The 17,568-nt window shown below is 40.5% G+C and overlaps 1 protein-coding gene across 1 annotated transcript in view; it reads right to left on the bottom strand.

Moving 5' to 3' along the window:
• Positions 1-17,568, bottom strand: part of LOC119428313 (slit homolog 1 protein) — a 94,021-nt gene that overhangs the window by 51,702 nt on the left and 24,751 nt on the right. The gene's annotated exons all lie outside the window — the stretch shown is intronic.

The following is a 17,568-nucleotide window of genomic DNA, read 5'->3' as shown; positions in this document are numbered from 1 at the left end:
TGATCATGACAAAAAAACGCTTAGAGGCAATATCAACCAGCAGTGGGGTGTAAGATAGCCAAGCTTTGCATAGGGGCACAGCCAAGTCCTGTCCATCCATCATTTTGTTTACCTGCTGGACAATGGCAGAAAAGTGGGGGAATAAAAGAAAGAATATACTTCTCAACAGATCCATTATCACTGCCATTATACCCTTACATTAGCCAGCAGGCTCTTAGAAAAAAAAGATCTCCGTTTCTGAGCAGCCTGGAAATCATTTTGTTAGATTGCCCTAATGTTTTACACAGAGTAAGAGCAGGAGTAAAAGGGAAGAAGGCAGCCATTTAGAAAGACAACAACGTATAAATCTGGTTGGCTCTCACATGCACACGCACATTGTGTGGTCTTACTAAACTGGTTAAAGATGCCGTTTTGTGAACGGTTGGCTACCTAGAAAGTGGAAAACTGATCCTGAAGATCAGATGACAGCTTTTCCTGGAAGCGCTGGTCTGAGGTCAGTGTTATTGAGCCACTATGATGACAGATCCACCACACCTAACCGCAGGCAGCTGATAGCAGATCAGACGATTGCCGCAGAAACACACATTCAGAAGCTGTTTCAATAAGCATGAACAACGAACACTTGAAAGCATCTTCATGCAGGAACACAGAGATGAGATCTGATGAAGGCTGACCAGAAGAAAAAAATAAATAAATCCAGCATAAATTATCTTCTGTTTTGTTCAGTTCCACTCAGGAACGTGTACGCAGCCCGCTCAATTCTCCAGAGTGACTGAAATTGTGAGTGGAACCAGTCATTACTTTAAGCGTTCACAGTCACCACCACACATGGAAAGTATCACGAGGGGAGAGAAACAGGGGAGAGGACTGAGCCAGAGGGAAGGTGAGCAGCGCAGTTACCTTTATGTCATGTCTGTTCTCCCTCTGCTTAAAAACAGCTCGAAGCCACTTGCATGGAGAAAGTCAAGGACACACACAGTCTGAACTATCTCCTTTTTGTTAATATGTTTAGAAGAAAAATCACATTTTGTAGGTTTGCATTTCAATAAATGTGCATTTTGTGGCTGTGGAAACAATAATGTTTAATAATCCTGAGAAGAAGAGAAGTAAAGGGATGCAACAATAAATCTGTAGGCTCCTAATCTGGTGACCAATCCCAGCAGGCAGGCTGACATTAGGTTGACAATTCACCCTAAGCAGATACAACCTAATCTTTAACAATGCACAATTACATATATTCAAATAACTTAACTATGTTAAGTTTGTCTCCTGAAGAAGGTAGACTTTACAAAAAACAAAAAACATTTCACCTATTTATTCTTCACAAGCAAAAATCTCAAACAGCATGAAACAATAGAAATAGCTGTGTGCATATTCTTCACCGCTGTGGGTTTTACAAATGTTATGCATTTTGTTTTTAAATTAAAAGAACAAAAATGGTTCTGATCATGCACAGAAAGGCATAAAAACAAAAGTAGCAGTGCACAAATTTAAATTAGCCTCAAATTGCTTTTTGCCGTGATTTCAGACTTTGCATCTCTCGATTTGCTCAACCAGACAACACTGCTCATTTTAGGTAACTTTCTTTTTAAAATAAATACAAAAGTTAAAGGTTAACTACAGGTCAGATAAGTTCCTAAAACCTGGACTGTTTACAGTTATCATTAAGATAAGATTTATTTATTTATTTTATTTTTAAACAAGCAAAGATTAAAAGAAATCGGGCCGGACACAGCATAATTGCTGTTTTACAGCAGGTTCCTTTTCTGCAGAACATAAAAAAACCCACACAGATTTTCAGCATCACATCACATTAGGACACACAGACATACCACATCACAAAATGCAAGAATAGCCACATTTACACGGCAGACACCCAACGGTGATTGCAAAAGAAGGTGTCCAACAGATGACGCACACTTAAAAAAATGCCAATGTTGAAATTGACTTTATATGTTGTGGAATGTCATTCCATGCTTTAATATAAATAGAGAAAATGATGCATGCTCAATAATCCAGGTCTGGCCATAACAGTTTTTAAAGGTGGGTAGTGGCAAGTGTCCGCTTGTAGCGGCTCTAGTTGAGCGGCCATGTCCATAATTGATTTTTGGCATCAACGTAGAAAGTGCTACATTATTGACACCATGAAAAACCTGAAAATACAATTTAATACTGCTGTGTAAGACATAATTTTGAAAAGTTAGAGCATTTGAAGAAGAAAGAGCTGTACAGTGATGAGTCCAGCCGGGAAGTTTGTTGTGAATTTTGTAGGCCCTATTGTAGAGCCTAGCTATGGATTTCAAGATTTCATTAGTAGTAAGAGACAAGACAGGTAAACAGTATGACATAGTTGAAAGTATCATGGCATGAAGATAAGTAAGTGTTCGAAACAGAAGATGTCAAATTTGATCTAATTTTGGAGTAAACATACATGTTTTGTTTCAGCTTAGTACATAAGAATTGCACGTGGTCATGATAAGTTAAATGAGAATCCAAAATAATTCCCAGATATTTATAAGTAACGACAATTAGGGATGCACAATACTGGATTTTTGGCCACTATGTTAAAACTTATTTGGCTGATACCGATATTTTAAAGATACTTTCCTTTGTCAGAACATAGCCCTCTTATTTAGGCTTATTTGCTACAAAAATTGTGTAACAGCTGTAAGAGCTGGTGACATATATTCAGTAACAGCCATATGCATAGCACTTGAACTTATATTAAATGAAAAGTGTTAAATATGATTTATTTTTAATTAGTCACCTGCGATGCTGTCTCACTTGTGGAGGCTTGTTCCAGGTTCCTAGCTGTAGTGTGAGATCCTCTGCACTGTTGTGCATGAAGGACAGCCTTTTTAAGCTCAAAGTTTTTGTCTATCCATTGTGCCTTAAGAGCATGCTAATGGGGCTAACATTTGACGTCCAAATGTCTGTGGTAAAACGCACCCAAGTGCTATCGGCTATTAGCTTCTCAATGACATCAGAAATGACGGCTTGTAACTCGGATAAGACTACATCGGAAAAATATCTCAGACTGGGGACGATGTAGCGAGGCTCAACGTAGTCCAAAAATCTTCGGAATCCGATATCCTCAACAAAAAACATCACCGACATTTTGACTTTTTCTTCTCCGCCATGATCAGAACAGGTGGGCGTATGTGACGTCATCACGTTGTGCTGGCGCTGCAGGCATCACTGGGTCACTGGGTTGTCATACAAAAACATTGCCTTTTATATTGGTGAGTTATTTTGAAGGAATGGCCGATGTCCGATATTGAACTTTAACGCTAATATCAGCCGATACCGATATCATGCCTATAATATCATGCATCCCTAATGACAATAGAAAGAGGTTTGTTTAAAAAAGTATGAGGATTTGATATAATGAAATGTCTCCCAGGTGAGGAAAAAATGCATACATACATTTGTTTCTTAACAGTAATCGTCAAGCAATTTTTTTGTAGCTACAAATGAAATTGCTGAAGATCTGCATGTACAGTAGCTGACTGTTGATAGATTCAATATTTGAGCCAGACAAGAAAAGAGCAGTATCATCAGCATACATTAATATATTGTAGTGTTGGAGATAAGATAAGTTAGAACTTTATTGATCCCGCACAATATTGTTGAAATTGTTGAAGATCAGTCAACTGATGCAAATGTTGGTGTTATAAAAATAGTCTGACACCTCAAACTTTAAACAAGCACACCTATAGGCTTTACAAACCAGCAACAAACAACAAAGGTTTGACAATGATCCTTCAGGCAAGATTGCTTCTAGGTTCAACCTAAAAATGTAGGACTGGAAGCTGCAGAGGTGGACAGGAAACACAAAGGTAGCTGGAGCTGTGACAGTCTTGAGAGCAACAGTGCACGTGCATCAGTAGAGATTCACATAAGTTCTGATTGAGAGCAAAGCTGAGACTGGCAGAATAAAGAGGAGACAATGGAGATGGTCCCAGCTGTGCAGTGGGTGGAAGCCATCCTGAGAAAACGAACTTAACAATAGACATCATTGACGGCTCGGGATGTTTACTCTGTTCTCTACACCGCTGTTGAATACCCTCATCCTCCCACGCTGACAGCCTGCATACAGCGTGGGCAAGAGACTGAGTGGCGGAGATTTCACAACCATCACACGGTAACAGAAAAAAAAAATCTAAATTATACATGACGACCAATAACAAGTCGCTTTTTTGACCGTCACATGCACTGAGGTGTGGTTTAATCAGTACACCTGTGGCTAAAACGTTTCATTGTTTTTAGTCCTTTGAGCTGCATGAATGAAATCTCGTTCACCTTTTTCTTTTGTTTGGCTACAATAATCTACCAACATAGAATTAAAAACTTTTTTTTTGCAATTTGCTGCAACATTTTTCTGTAAGGTACAAACTTTCAGTCTGCCTTCCTCTTTGTTTAACATATTACTATCCAGCATTTCATTAAACATCTCAAAATCATCACACATGGCCTTGAGGTGTATTCAATAATGAGTGACCGGCCTGGAGCAGCAGATGTGATCTGCAATGCTCAGGAGATGAGACCAGACTACGCTTTCAGGTTTAATGAACCCTTGCAGAGGTGCAGCCGTAGGCACGGATTTGACCCCACATGGGCTGTGCACACACACCCACACAAAACCTTTCCCTTAGTGCAAGAAAAAAAAAATTCTTTCTCCGAGTTCAAAACAATGGTGTTTGCAGTACATTCATCATCATTCACATACATTAGCATGAAGACTGATTACTCCCCAGGGCTGAGGATCGTCTGCTGGAGTTAGGAGCACATGCCAGCACAGTTAGCATACTGTCGCTGGCCAGATGAGGCCAATACCTTTAGATAAATTACCATAACATTGACAACCCTAATGGATAAGTGTGTTCCATATGTATGAACACTGTATCAAGTTCATTTGCACAAGCTGAACAAAAACGCCACTGTTCCTGCTTGTGTAATCATGCCTGGTAGGATGTGTCTTTGTGAATTCCTGCAAGCAGCTTCATTGCAATAAGTTCTGCATGGATAACGCTCCGTAGCCTGGAGCTGAGCGCACGCTTGCAGCTGTGTGCCAGTGTGTGTGTGTGTTAGAGAGACCACCAGCCCCTGAAGAGTCTGCGTGTCACAAAGCCAAACTGGCACTCTTTAAAGGACCGACTGCCAAAGCAGGGGGCATGAAATTAAAACTCATCATCCAGGAAGGAAGGGAGAGGAAAGCATCCGAGGAAGGAGGTGGAGGAGGACGAGGAGCAGCAGAGGGGTGGTGGAGGAGAAACAAAGGGTAATAAAGATGCAGACAGGACACAATAGGCAATATAAAGTCACTCGGTGAACAGAAACAAAAGAAATTTGTGGAATTTAGTTGTGCTTTGCATTATTGACGCCTGCTGCGATTCTTATATACCCTATACATGACAAAAAGTGAAAAATATTGCAGCTATAGCATAACCACAAGAAAGTCCATCAACTATTGGAGAAAAAGTGCAGTTGACCCTCAGAACCTCAAGCTATATATCAACATATGTGTTGACTTGCCTTGTTGCCTGACTTACATTTGGTTTCTGTTTCTTGTGATGGCTATAGATCACCATACTGGTGTGGAGCTAATCAACACAGAGGCCGTGCACATCTGGTACCTACAGAAATACACATTTACACATATGTCTATGTAGCCATCTTCTCCACCATTTTCAACTCTGACCTCTGAAAAGAACAGGAGCCCCTGAGAGGCTATGATGGATATGCCAGAAACAGGGAGTCTGTGTAAGTAAGCAACATTTATATGCTCACCTGACAATTCTGCATCCTGTAGCTGAACTTTTCTACTAATTTTCCCTGATATATTCTTCTGCTCTTGGCAACCCCAGCCCCCAAACGTTTCGGTACATCGGTACAGAAGTGTTTATAGAGAAAATAACACATGCTGAAACGCTACAACACAGACGCACAAACGGCTGAGAACAGTCAAGCGGATGTCCTCATTCTGCAGTTCCTATCACACTCCAGCCGTGACCTTTCACCCCGGCTCTGTGAGTCAGGCTGGGAGGGCTCTGAGCGTGACCAATCCATTAGACTAGTCTGACAAGGATGAGGATGACATCTGAACCCCCAGAGGCAAGGGGAGAGATGAAGACCACAAACAGGAGGAGGAAGAATAAAAGGCTGAAGGGGAAAATGTTCCCTAAAATCAGAAGAATCAATCTCTGTGCTGCCTCACTCCTCTTGCTTTATAAAACATTGATTTTAATAATAAACATTTTAAATAGTATTCATTGCACATTTTTACAAAGCTGCAAATTACTTTAAACTAGTTCAAATGTGTTTTTTATACTAAAAGCCAATATGTTCTTTCTCTGCACGTGAAGGTTCATGCAGTTATTTTCCAAGTATTAAAACCTGCACCCCCCAACTTGCTTTCTGTTCTTAGTCTTAGCAATAATTGGGTGTTATCTTTGTGCAAATATTTTTACTTGCAAATCAAAATGGCAGTGCAAACAATTTTATAACATCTTCTCAAACACAAATAAAAGCATATTGTCTAAATGAGCTCCACAAGAGTTATGTGGGTTAACAGGGTTATGTAGCTCCAAACTGGAAAACAGAGACCTTGGCAGGAAATGAAGGAAAGAACAGGAATGCCAGTGTTTCAGGAGAAAGTGGAGGGAAAGATGAGACTTTCAGGATGAGCAAAATGAGAGTGAAAACAGTATTTTGGAATGCTTTTGTCCGCACTGGCTAATATTTGTTCTTGGATTTTGCTTCCTCCCCTTCTTATTTGCTGTTGACAGAAAGGAATGAAAAGGCAGATTGCCAGTAGGTTACCTAGTAGCAAGACTTTTGTGCTTGTAGACTTATGTGTGTGCAGCCGTCAGGTTTCCAAGCAGCAGGTGGGAACTGAGGCAGAGAGTATTGCGTGTAAGAAACTAGTCAACTGCTTGAAGGTTCATGAGTTAAAACTTGCTTTGAACCACAAACACAACCCCTACATGGCTGGAAAAAAGTCATCTTGCATGCAAGAGTACCGGACCGGTAATTGAAAGAACAAGAGAAACGGATGGAGACATTTAGGTATATGATGCCAAGATCCTCTCCGTGCCCTTCCTTCACCCCTCTCCCCTCCTGCAGTGTTAGGGGATGAAGCAGCCTGGGTGTCTGCCTGAAGGCCAGTCTCACAGCGGGTCAGTCTTTGCAGCAGCCCTTTGATGTCTTTGTGGCGAGACGCCGTGCCTCATGTCCACGCTCATTAACTTTGTCAATGACAGATCAATGTGAGCCTGCAGAATGCTGCGCTGCCTCAAAATTGCAGCCCACTTACCATTCTGAGTCCGGACGGGCCTTGGCTTCCCTCTGAATAAACACACAATAAAGCCAGAGACGGAGGAGAATGTTCCCTCAAGATGGCACCCATTTAACAAGAAAAGCAAGAAGGATATGGGTCTACTTAACTCCATGCACATCCCATCTTCCTGTGGCTTAGTGGTCACAGACAGTAGCCATGTCTCTGCACATCCTGCAGGTCTCTGTTTAATGAATACAAGTCCACAGGCGTCTACATGTTTTTGCACCCAAACGTCAGTCAGACAGATGAAGCTGAGCAAAGAATTTAATCTGTGAGAGTATTTCAGACTTGTTTATTAAAACATGACCCTTATTGTCAAGATCCGGCACCTTCAAGCTATTTCTCTGTGGTTTGTGTCTTGTTTTATCTGCTTCTGCGACATATTTATAGATGAGTTTTCCTGCTTTTTGGCTTTTAAATGAAATACGTTTGAAGTCTGCCTGGTAAATCAAATTAGTGCTGAAAGGAGAAAATCAGTTTAGAGCTGATAGTAATACTGTCAAAATCTGACATCAAAGAAAAAAAAGTTCTTTAAAAAATGACGAGTTTCATTAATGTTTTTAACATAACAACTTTTATGTTTCTGCTCCACGAGCAGTCTAATGAGAAAAAGCATGAAATGTTAAAAGTCAGAATCGGTCTAATCAGGAGGAAAAACTGGCAGCTCAAAGGAAAAATAACCAAGTGTGTGAGGATGATGAAAAACATGGAATTGGTTGTAAAATATTGGAATATAGTGCAACAGATTTTTATCTCAAGACTTCCAATGGCCTGTCTGTTTGAAATCAGTCATGCAACCATACATATTATCATCAAATATGATCAATGCTACATAGACCACAAACAAAAGCAATGCTGCTCCTTTCCACCATATTCTACACATTCATGTGCAACTGCATTAAAATAGTTTGTGTACTTATCATCTATCTGCATAAACACATGCACACACACACAGAAAACTCATACACACAAACAGATGCAGCCAGAGAGATCATCTGAACTCTAAATATTTAAAAAGCCCATATTTTCTGCCTGTAATTAAAACCACTGCAGCGTTTCTGTGTTATATCCCCTGCATCCAGCTAATCTCTTCCCCTGATTGTCTCCTTTTTGTCTGTTGTCCTTCCTTCTCTGTTCTGACCTTTGATTCAGTTGCCCAGAAATCAGACCTTTACAAAAACAATGAAACTGTGGGAATCATCAATGTAAAAACTGCCTTTTCCCATGATTTGTTCCCCCTTTCTTTCTGTTATAAACACACCATAAAACTTCTCATTTGATATGACAGCTCAGCAACCATGGCTTGACATCGTTTACTGATAAGAGAAAGTAAAATATAATTTTGTTTATTTTTTTTTTGGTAGGACGGCAGCCAACTCTCCTGAAAAGATGGTTGACTTTCCTGAGAGTGGTAATGATGTGTTAGGGCAGCCCGGAGTGCAAACACAGGAACTGTGAGTCAGCACTGCACACTGTTTGGTTACAAAACTAGGGGCTTCTGTCATGCCCGGGCCTGCAGGGGATACCAGGGGTAAATCCCCTACTGCTTCCCCCCATTAGACTTTGCCCAAATCCTGCCTTTATCGCCATGTTTGCTCTGTTGAGCTTGCTAATGCTCTCCAGCCTCTCTCACAAGGCAGGTGTTTATATGCATGTGTGAGAGTGTTTGCTTTGGCCTGCACTGTAATGCTTCCCATCCTCTCGCCATCAACAGGGAGGGAGCGCAGAGAATAACGCAACAAAAGTCCGAGAGCGAGAACACACACTTGGAGGTTTCTCAGGACAGATGTGTTCCTGGAAAGGAAAGCAAAACGCGATTTTTAAGCCCCCAGTCGCCAAAGAAGTCAGATGCGCGTCTTGTGTGGAGTTGTAAACAAGTTCTTCTCATGAAGTGGAGATAGTCTAGAGAGAGCTGTACTCATTTCAAACATCATTTATTTATTAGACCCCTGTGAGCGACACACAGACACACACACACAGTGACAGAAATTTCAAAGTTTATTCCATCACGCATCAGTGATCAACCTCATTCCCTCGCCTGTGTCTTTCTACCACCTATTTTCTTCCTTGCTTCCCTTAAAATAAATAAAAAATCTAAATAATCCAAGGACTGTTTTGTCACCTAATGCTGCATTTCATGCAATATTCATTTGAGGGGGGAAAAAGCTCATCTCACACTCAATGAATTTTCATAAACTCTGCAAGGTGCTGATTGGTAAATGAAAGGCAACAAGCTTGACGCACATTATTGTGTGGGTACGTGCACTCACACAGTCCAGCAACCCCATTATCCAAGCTTCAAGCGAGAGCTTTGTTTCGTACCACTGGAATTTGACAGTGATTTATGGAGAAGGGGAGTCACACTACAACCCTGATACACACAGGAGCACAAAGCAAGGTTACTAGTCCAAACATTGGCACAAAGAAAGGTTACTACACCAGTAACAAAAGCCTCACTGACAGCAGTGCACGCTGTGGTCCAGGGTCAACACCACCTCAGTGCAGCCCAACAGAAACTCAACCAACCAACTAAATGAATTCTATGAATATAAATGTGAACTTCCTTAATGATTCCTTAACGGTTGTTCTGGAAACTGTGTGGGGCTTTGAAACAACTCGACCGCCTCTCATGTGGCCAACTGATTCATAGTTTATTTGCTGGTTTCTGAAGTTATTTTCCACTGCATTACCCTTATGGTTTTGATGGAGTAATAAACCCTGAGAGGTTGGACACACCCCGCCTCTGAGCGCAGGTATGCCCTCCACAGTGCCAGGCTTTCTTTTCTTTCGTTTCTGCACAGACATGTTAGATCCGCTCTGTATCTGCTAACGATTACAGCACAGGTGAGGACATTGCATTCTTTCTGACTCATGAGAGTTGAGCGCACAAGGCAGTGATGAGTTAGTTAGCAATTTGTGAGGCCATGGCTGTTTTTGGAACACACACATGCAGTTGCTGCCGGAAACACACACAAAAAAAACCAATTAATTCCCAAGGGAATACCTTTGATCAAAGCAGTCAAACATTTTTGCCAAATCCTCTTAGATTTCAGCTTGTTGCTATCACATTCTTGCAGAGAGAAAAACTAATACACTTTATTGCAAAAGAAAAATAAAAGGATGGGACAGACAGGAAGAGTAAAAAAAGTTTGTCTGTAGCATGTGCTAAAAGGTAAAAAAAAAAAAAGCATCAATGACTCACAGACACATAATACTGGCAATGAGTCATTATTAATAAGGTCTAATTTGGGGGTTAAACACTTGTTGATGGTTTTGCTAGGGGCTGAAAGATCAAAAGCAAAGTTGAGTATAATGAAAATGGGTGTATATAACAAATACCAAAGTAATATGTGCTTAAATATTGATACAGTAAAGTTGATCAAGGATTAAAAAAAAAAAAATAGAAACAGTAGCTATGTTTACATAGACATAAGTAATTGGGTTAAACGGCCATTCGGAATAAAAATGTGTCATGTAAATGCCCCATTCGGGTTATTTTTTTGTTTATTCAGCTCGATTCGAAAGAATTTATAATCAGAATAAGACAGGTGGTTTATGCCGATTCATAATCCGAATGGTGTCCATGTAAACGCTTAATCTGTTCATTTTTTCTGATCGTGCAAAACTGACCTGACTGAGCATGTGAGACTTATGTTTACCTGACGTATTTCCACCTGGCTAATGCTAATAATATTAGCATGTCGGGGAAGCAAAACTGGTCGATGAGCAACACAACATTTCCACGAGAAACTTTGAAAGAGCTCAAAATGATATTATCTGTAGCTCAGTCAGGGAGTGCAGTAACGTCTCAACCATCATTAAAACCTGTCGCGGGTCCTTTTTGGGCACTCCGGTTTGTTTACGTTCATCACGGAAGTAGACCGGAAGTCGAACTTCTTCTTCTGTGTTTTTTTTAAGGAGTTTACCACTCTGCGCATGTCAGTACTTCTGTTCAGAATTAAAGCCCGCTGCATGTAAAAGCTCGTCATGAACGGATTGTGCCCACATAAACGATACATTTGGATTATTTAATCTGAAAACATTTCAATCCAGTCAAAGAATTTTGCGCATGTAAACATAGCTAGTGTCAAAATCAGACTGGGCTTACTTTGAAATGCAGTTCTTTAAAAAAAAAAAGTTCCTCTCCATTTTGCTCATTTCACCACTCTTCACTCTCTTGATGGGTGCTTAAGCTTCTGCAACAACAGCATTGATTTATACTGTGTTTATGTGTGTATGTGTGTGTGTGTTTAGTGAAGGTTTTGAAAAGCCACTCCAGGCCTCTCCAAGGCCAGACCAGCTGCAGCTAGTTTCAAAATTCGGTACTGGAATTTAGAAGGACGTTTGACAAAGAAACACTCCCCTGGTGTGTGTTTTAAAGAATGAGAGAAACAAAACGGACTAAATGAAAAGAACGGCGGAGAAAACGAGAGTGAAAAACTGTGAGAGATGAAAGCGGGAGCAGGTGTGAGTGCCTGGAACAGTAGTGACATCTCAACGACAGTGGTCCATTCAGTGTTGTGTAATTGCCGTCGCTGTGGCTGTTTGTTTCTTTAATTTCCTCTTTAGAGCGTTACAGAAGCTCTTGTGTTACACATTAATTATGTTTTCTCTCAACCTCTCTCTGCCCCTCCCCCTCCCTGATGACTGACAGCCTCCGCTGCCTCCTTGCCCAGCCTGGCTTGGTGCAGGGGAGTGGGTGATTGAACAGGCCAATAAATAGTGAAGGAGGGGTTGGTCACACCCCGCTCTATTGTACCGGTGCTGTCACGCCTGACCCTTAACCAAACACATGCACACTTATACATGCACCCACACACACACGCGTGCACAAACTTGTGTTCTCGTCACACATACGCAATGCACGCACACCCACCTTCACGTCACCTCTGTTAGCCCTGACCCCATACCAAATACCCGGGCTCCCCACCAAATGAGGCCCCGGCTATCACCTAGCAACCAGGGAACAATAGGCTCCAAGGAGACGGAATGGGTTGAGCAAAGAGCAGGCTATTCTTCAGGGATGGAGGGAGCAATGGAGAAATGGGAGCCAAGGTGGGGAGAGGAGGGGACTAAGGGTGATGGGAATAGTGTTAGGACACATCTTTAACCATGTCACAAAGAAGGTGCCGCCTGGGAAACAAGGCAGTGCTTTTCTAACCCGGCTGGATGTCTACATTTGGCTGTGCTCACTTCACTTTCAAAGCTTCAACAGTTTTTCTTTCCGTGTCTTTCTCCATCCCAACAAAATGTATAATAAAGGTTGAATTTAAAAACCCAAGCAAATATATACTGCTTTATCTACTCTGTTAATTAGCAACTTCCTTACAATGAACCAAGCAGACATGTACTAATTTGGTGGATGACACTCGTATCTCAAACAACTACAGAGATGTACAATCATTCAGAAACATGGGTAGAAAGGTGAATAAGGATGGGATTTCATAAGATTTTCAGGTCTCTCTTGTAAATGAGTCCCCGAGGCTCAATGTGATTAACCTGTATACATAAAGGTTGAATGAAGTAGCATAACACCACCCAGATAATTCAGTCTCCATAAAACATTTACTGTAGTAAAATAAAAAAAAGTGCATATTGATGGTTGAATTGGCTTCTGTTGTCCTCTTCAGTCAAAGTTTTGATCTGTAAGACTTTTGTTAAATATTTCTTGTTTTCTATAATCATCAGTAGACATGGACAAGTATAAAGAGTGTTTGTATAACCTTACAGGAGAAAAAAACAAGAGAGTGTTGAGCGAGAAGGAAGGGAAGGGATGGAGACGAATACAACAGAGGAAGTGTGGAGGTTGGTTGTCACCAGGCTGTTAAAAACTCTTTGAAAGCGTTTCTCTGTTTCAGAGAAGTTTTACTAAGTGAAATCACTGTTTATTTTCTTTTTTAAGGGTACATTTCATAAAGTCAGACCGAATAACTGGTTATTTGGGACAAGCTAAACACAATTTGTATTTTTCTTCTGGTTTAAAACATTACAAATTAAAAGTGTAAAGAAGGGTCGCATTGATGGATGTGAAGATGATGAATTTCTGCTACTTCCTGAGTTGTAACCAACCGAAAACTAAAGCAGTCAAACACGACTTTCAATCAGTTGCAATAAGTATAATTACATAGAAATATTTTAATGTTGGCAGAAAGAGGTAATCCCTGCCCTTCGGTCTAATGAAGGTGTCAGGGGGAGGAGACAATAATTATGTGTGGCTTGGCATTACTGCATTATTGATTCATACACACACACACACATGGACACACACACAGTTTGAAGGATTTTCCATGCTGGGCATGAAGGATTTAAGGAATGGTAATTTAGCTTCTCTTAAAGTCAATCAAACAGCATCAGACTTTGTTCAAACATCTCCCTGTCACACATTCTCTTCCCTCTATAAATTCAGAGAGCAAATCTATAAAGTGTTGACACACCCAGACTGCAAGCAGGAGGTACCAATAGAAAGGCTGAACGATTTTGTGTGTCTGCTGTTGATTTCTGACCTGAAGTGTTGCTCAGCTTAAGGTATCTGACCCTTTGTGGCCTGTAAATATTAGTAAAGGTCTCTGGTATAACGTATTAGACAGAGGAATGCTATAACTTACTTCCTTTGAAGGTTTTGTGAGTGTGTGTATCTTTGTGAACTGTCTGGACTTCGTGGGAACTTTTTGCATCTCTAGATTTGTCTAGGGCTGGGGTTCTTCTATTCTACAAACCACAATAAGGTGCTGGGTAATATCTAATTCATTGACACTGGACCCGTGGAGACCCCTCTAGCCATTGCCTTGATCTCCATATGAAAGGGTCTGCAAGCTCATCATGACAGCTCGAGGCACATCAGAACTTCCACTGCCTGGGTCTTATAAGCCACAGAAGATGGAGAAATTCAGCCAGAAGGGAAAAGGAGTTCTCGTGCTGGGCATCCAAGCAGCCAGGCATTAAAGATACTGATAAGCTACGGGAGAAAATATTTCAAAGGAAGGAAAGGGAAGTGATAAGGTGGGCAGGACAAGGTAGATGAGAGGGGAAGGGCGAGCTACAGTAAAAGGGGGTAGTGGGGAGATAACTGAAGGAAAGCTGACAGAGAGAGGAGGCCTTCTGCCACTATCTCTGCACACATGTTCATCCTCTGCAGGGCTCCTGTGTTGCCCAGGCCTTTTCTAGTGGAGTCCAGCTTTGAAGTGATAATGGGGCCTTTGGCTGATGCTCTCCTGCAGGTGCCCCCGATTCCCTCTGCCTCTCTGTCTCCCAGTAAAGACAGAGATGAGAAGAGATGGGAATCCTTATAAAGTCTTTAGAAGAGGCAAATCTTTCTTCTTTGCTCCGTTTTTCTCTATCTACTCCCTGCTACCGGTCAAAATAATAATCATTACTGTTCAAAAGGCAAAGGGAAAATCTTGAGCTAAATATCTATTAAATTAAATACCACAAAAAGACATTATCTTGTTTTTTGGTTCCACTTTAATAGGTTTTTCACCGCTCGGCTTTTCATCCTTTCATCTTTCCAGCTGTGCCTTCCTCCTTCTCAATCAGCACTTTTCCCATCTTTGCTCTCTTTGAGGTGTCTGAGTGGTCTGGCAGCTAAATACACATGATTCTGGCAGCATCTGAGACTATAACACTCATTTTAGGAAGCGTTGTTTGGGTGTGGCAGGCGTGTGCACGTGCACGTGTACTCCTGGCTGAAACAGCAGGGAAGAGAAATCGATTCTGTCCCCCAGTGGTTCCTTGTTAAACTGAACAAATCTAAGAAGGAAAGACACCACCCAGTACAGAACCCCATGCTGCTTCTTGTTCAAGGAAAAAATATCTTCACAACACACACACTAATGAAATCACAACTGCGTGCAGAGATATCAGCAGGAGAGCGTTGTGTGAGAGATGCGATATTGGAAACAGAAATGGCATTTATGTTGGAATTGAGATTTTCCTTTTGCTTCGCTCATTGACCTCGTGAGGCCCAAAATATCTGTTTTTTTACTGAAACGAAGGCAGTTTACTGAGCAAAGCAGGCAAGTATTATTTGATTTCTGATAGAGAAAGACAACTGTGGAAAATATTAATGGTATAAAGACTTGTGACAGAAGCTTCAACTTGAATCAAACATTTTAAACAGTTTGATAGGAATATGTTTGTCCTGGTTGCCATATATTTATTTGACATAAAACATTTTGCATGACTCAACGGAGATTAACCAAAATATTGGTAACCAAGCTCATGTTTGTGTAAATTAGTGTGAAAAGTTTAAAAGTCTCAAAATAACACTTGTTTATTTGACAGTCAGTATACTGTGATTTATAGAAAGAACAGTAATGTTGTTCAATTTCACACGCTGTGGAAACTGATTTAAATGCTGATCACATATTTGCTCATGTTTTACTTAAATGTTTGTGAATTATTTAAAAAAACTGAAAAATTAAATGTGTAAATAAATATTTAGCGTATTTTTTTATACTAAAATAATATTAAATACATTTGTTATAAACTACTGTTGTCTCACGCAGGTATTGGACTTGTTTGCACAATTTACTCTAGTTTAGATGAGGGCTTAAAGAATGCTATTATTAAAAAAAATGCTGGAATCAAGTACCTGATTTTTCTGTTCATTCTTTTAAAGAATTTTTAGATTAGTCAGATAATTTTACAGCTATACGTGGAGACTTGCATAACTAAACATATAAAGAAAAATTGGGCAAGTAAAATGTTTAATTTTGTTCTGAAAAAGCAGACAACAAAAGTGCAAAATGTTCCAACACGTTTCATTAAATTAACATTACAGTACACAATGAATGATAGACAATAATAATATTTATGTTCTTTTAGCTGACCTGACTTTATTAAAGAACAATATACCACAACAATGGTTTAAGTGCAACAAATAAACTTACTTTACTTAAACCTTTATAATTTAATACAAAATAATTGGTAGATGTAGACATTACTAATAATAGCATTAACCAAAGTTATGCAGGTACAGTACTGAGCTTTAATATAAAACTTGTGTATACTGTTTACCAAGGTGCTTCAACAAACAATTTAATAAAATGTGGACTTTTCAGAGTTATGCATTAAATAACTGCTTGCTGATGTGAACTTTTTAAAGCATTTCCTGAGATTTACACAATTATAGTTATACATGATGGATTAAAGTACTCCACTGTGAATCTCACTACGGATAAAGATACATAAATGATGTGCAGTGTAGGTGGGAAACAACTTAAAGGGAAAAAAATAAGTTCAGTCGTGAAGCCTTTTCCTATCACGTGTTTAAACTAACGTAGTAAACCAGTTAACTGCTTTCACCATTAGTCTCTAAACCTCATTAAGCTCAGTGCAGACTAAACAGCATCTTTATGTAGCCTGAGGAGTCTCAATAACAAAGGGCCTGGAGGTGTACGTATAAATCTCTCACAATGGACCTACTTACCAAAAACAGAGAGGATACACACCCATGCTCACACATACACACACATGCATCAGTACACAGAAATGTAGCCAGAGGGAAGAGGAAGGAGTTCAACCGAGTCTCTCCTTCCAGAGGATAAAGGGATGTATCCAAAGCCTGTAATTACATATACACACACACAACTAAAAATCCAAAAATCTCTTTCCATCCATTACACCACACTTTCCCAAGCAATGGGATCAAATTTTGTTTAAAAAAAAATACGAGGCACTTTTTCAACTTCAAACTCTTTTTTTTTTCTTCCCTGTGTCTTCCGCCTGTTAAGAAATGGTAAACAGTCAGAGTTTGAGCCCCACAAAGCCTGACTGCAGCAGCAACAAATATTCAGGAGGAGGGGTGAGGGTATGTGCTCCATGGCATTTTGTTGGACATGTGTGCACGTATGTGATTTGCCCTGCAGTTTGTTTGTTTGTTTTTAGTAAATCTTTCTCAGGCGCAGAGCCCAAGGCCAAGGGGTCAGGCTAGAACAGTCATTTACTGTAAGTGTGTAGGTTCAGCAGACATGTGGGGGTAGTTTTGTGTATCTTCCTGCTTTGCAGGATGTTAGGATGGGCTTTCAAACCCCCCACCTCTCCCCTCCCCACCTATTAGATGAGAGGCTGTGTTTGGGTCTGCTTGGGTTGCCTCCAGAATTGAGCTCCGGAGTCTATAGTCCAGACCCTAACAGCTCATAACTAGAGATTACACACAAATACAGTATTCTTGCTGCAAAGCACCACACACACACACACACACACACACACACACACACACACACACACAC

The sequence above is a fragment of the Nematolebias whitei genome, chromosome 1 (genome assembly GCF_014905685.2).
Source record: "Nematolebias whitei isolate Nwh7 chromosome 1, NemWhi1, whole genome shotgun sequence".
Lineage (NCBI taxonomy): Eukaryota > Metazoa > Chordata > Actinopteri > Cyprinodontiformes > Rivulidae > Nematolebias > Nematolebias whitei.
This window is presented reverse-complemented; position numbering and strand designations above follow the sequence as displayed.